Source organism: Periophthalmus magnuspinnatus, chromosome 3, assembly GCF_009829125.3.
Source record: "Periophthalmus magnuspinnatus isolate fPerMag1 chromosome 3, fPerMag1.2.pri, whole genome shotgun sequence".
NCBI classification, from domain to species: Eukaryota; Metazoa; Chordata; class Actinopteri; order Gobiiformes; family Gobiidae; genus Periophthalmus; species Periophthalmus magnuspinnatus.
The window spans coordinates 10,555,199-10,559,185 of NC_047128.1; positions in this window are offsets into that span (position 1 = coordinate 10,555,199).

Below are 3,987 nucleotides of genomic sequence, written 5' to 3' on the forward strand. Positions count from 1 at the left end.
AGACATCAAACAGCTGATTTACATAAAAATACTTCCATTCTATTCGTCATTAAGTCTTTAAAACACTCAAAATCCATTAACAATATTTCCCATAAAAGCTTCAAATTCATCATTATCTTCTAAAATACAAAAAAATGTTCTTATTGACCCGCTCTATATGATCATGGGGTCACCTTCAACAGCCTGCTGCACACTGGCTCTTTGGTTGCTATGATACTCGCAGTTGTATCCATCTGGAGCTGAGTTCCAAATATGGAACTCAGCTCCGAATTGGCCCTTATAACTGCCAGCCTTGATGCGCTTCATTTGACGGGAGCCAAACGCTATTAGTGATGTCACACTCGCTATGGTTCAGAGTTCAGATTAGGGTATTATTAAAAGGGAGATGCTGGTGAATAGGAAAAAATCTTAAATTTAGAGGTATCATTTTGAAACTTGTCCTGTAGTGTTCTTATATATATGTAAGAAAATATACATTAAGCATTTTTCAACCAAAATGGACAATTTTTGGAACATCTGAATCTCCAAATCAGATGGAGTCAGGTGTAAAGTTCTTCATTTTATTGACATATTAGATCCTAAAAAAATATACAGAGGGGATTTTGGATCTTATTTAGTATTTGAGTAAACTAAATCTTACAGAAAAATTGACTAAAAATTCAAATTTTGCCTAATTTTTTGGAGTTAAACTTGAATAAATCAGACCTGGATTTAGATTAGATATCAAAAAATCCTTCTGTAGGTATTTTACGACTTTAACATTATAAGTAATCAAATAAAACATGCATAAAATACTGAAACATACTGTATATTTAAATCCCATGTAACAGATACCCAAACAACCTCAGCTGTTTCTCTCAAAGTGGAGGAGCAGTGGATATACTCTGAGCTTCTAACCCAGTGACAGGAACTATTTTTTTTGTTTTATTCATTAAAAACTGATTTATTGTCCACAAATATAAGCTGAAACAGAGCTGGATAAACACCACCAGTACCTCAGGTTGAACTGTGCCATACACTTTCAGAAATATTCCTGGGTCTTCTCTCTTGGGGTTCCGTGTTTTATATTTGACAGATGAGTTATGAATCTGGAGGTAATTGTTTCAGTTTGTGAAGCCACTCTCTGCTGCGTCGTGTTAAACTGCATCATAACTCACGACTGTGGCCTGGCAGAAGTGTGCTAGCGCTGCGGCTAAAGCTAACAGCAGGTAAAACATGTGTGCACTGTGGATGAACTGGTGTAGGCCTCTCCTCAAGTGACATCCAAACAAGCTAACAACATCTGCATTTCTATAGCCACGTTTTAGCCTTTACAGAAAATATGACCAAATTAAAAAAGCATTTAAATTAATAATATAATAATAATATAGACACATATATAAACCAATCGTTTAAATCACGTTTGTGAATATATTTTTCCACTGCACGCCATAATGATTGGTAGCCTAAAATAAATACATGATGAATAAAAAAGTAAAAAGTAAAACTTTGTAAATCACTAACCATTTAAAGGTACAGTATGCAACTTTCTGGGTTTGGAAAGTCAGTTGCAGGATTCCATGGAAACAGAGAGTTAAAACCATACTTTAATGCCATAATGTGGAAGATTATAGCCAAATAAGAGTCAGGTTTCTGGAGATGCGAGCCCGCTCAAAGTAAGAACATATGCTTTTTCTGTATTTTTCAGTGCTACAAAAATATCCATAATGAAAACCAAAAAAAGTTTTAAGTGGAGTTTTAAGTGTTCAAGTTACATATATGGTGCAGATATTATTTGTTTAATTTGTTTAACAAACTAAAACTAACTCAGAATATGAACTTCAAAATGAAAAGATGCATATTAGTCTGTTAGAATACACAGACTAACCTTTCACATCCAAGCTGATGATGTTTAGCACATAGTTCAGTGGTGACTGTAAACTCACCAAAAGTCTCATTTAGTCCCAGACGCTGACCCCGCACCATCTGAAAAACTTTGACCTTTGAACTCATCGCTCAGACACAGAATGCAATTCATCATTATTTAAATCGGTATAGAGACAAACACCTTGAGCGCTGCTGCTTTTCCAGTGTCTAGTGTTATGTTTGGGTTACATATTACCCAGAATGCACTCACACTGGGGTCAAAGTTTACCCGAGTGGACAGGAGCATGAAGGAGCATGAAGTGCGCTGTAAAAATACAAATGTCTTTTATAGAGTGAGAATGAGTTTATTTCAGATTTCTTTACTTATTCGACTCATTTGTTTTAAAATGCTAAACCGGATTTGACCATATTCAGATGTTGTTTCCTCATAAAAAACATACCTCTAGATGTATTTTGTTTCATCCTTTGCTGAAGTGATATTTATGTCGAGAGCGAGATTCAAACCTCAGCACACTTTTCAGGATCAGAATCAGTCCGTTTTAGTAAATGTAAGTAAAGTTTAGTAAATTATACAGCACTTTTCCAAGGCACTCAAAGTGTTGCTCCTCTGACCAGCGGTTCAGAGGGCATATGCCTCGCTGAAATAAGCCTGTAAGCAGAAGAGTAGACAGAGAGCACGTTTTGAGCTGCATTTATTTCAGAGAGGATTGATTCTTCCTCTGCACATCACACGACAATCCATATATATATAACATTGATATTTACACACATTGACAACACAGTGAACACATTTTTAACACCAATTTTACAAAAAATTGATTCATGTTTTCATCTTTAACTCAATTGAACTTTTCTAACAATAACCCATGACATGTTCAGCCAATTCACCCTGTTTCACAAATTGACAATCCCGCAAGTGTCCACAAGATGGCGCCAGTGTCTTCCCGCCCAACATTACCATGTGCTTAACACACCTCTGCCACAGCCCTTTAGGTACCTGGCCACAAACTCAAAATGTACACTCAATGCCACATAAACCATAAAAAGAACACAATTGTCACAAATCACATAACTCCAGCATGTCCTTTGTCTTAACTGTTTGACTTAATTTGACCCACGCTGCACTTCTACACATGACCCTCAGTTCAACCTTCGACCTCCCACACTCTGATACTTGACATAAACTAATAATTCTGGTGTTACAAACCTGTAAGCAGAAGAGTAGACAGAGAGCACGTTTTGAGCTGCATTTATTTCAGAGAGGATTGATTCTTCCTCTGCAGCGCTCAAGTCTACTTTCTGCTACCCTGCGCAATATTCGCCATCTACTGGCCAGTGAAGGAAATGCACTTTTTTTAACTTGAAATAGATAATGAGACCACATGACTTGTAAAATAAAATTTTAAAGGGGTGTCTGGTTTTCCAGCCTCTACACTCTCCCCCACTTAAATTAAATGTCTCCCGACATTTCCCGCACTAGGACTTAATGTACAAGAGTGTACCAGTTATAGCCATAAGGTTGGGGATGGAATGGGTATGGAATAAAGGTCTGAGGTACGTCCGTAGGAAGTAAGAGAGGTCTTACATCTGCGTTCCAAGGTTGGTATGATGGTTGTCCCAAAGTGTCATAAGTAAGTCTCTCTGTAGGTCTTACTGTCCTCTGTGTCCTCCTCCAATCCTCCTGTTCTCCATTATTTCCATCCACATCCAGTTGTCCATGTTCCTGCTGCATCACAACTGGTCCATCCATGTGTTCCTCAATAACCTGTTGTGGAAGCACAATTTCCTGTCTCTCAGGTGGACGAAACTCTCTGGCAGTGGCATCAAGTCTGGGATAGTTCTGAGGAGTTTGCTCTGGCCTGACATGTACTGGTTGCTGGACATTTTGGTTTGGAAGGATCGGTTCAGCCTGCTGGGGGTTTACAAATCTGTACACTGGAATCTGGCTGCGAAGGTTGTAACGATAAGTGTACTCTTCATCCTCTGAGCTTTCATCATCAGTTTTATCTTTGTCTGGATTTGTCTCTTTTCTTTTTGGTCTGTTCTGTTTTGTCCTTTTGACCAAAGGGAGTTCCTCTTCCAAAGGCAAGTCATTTACAGGCAACAATAAGTTTCTGTGTA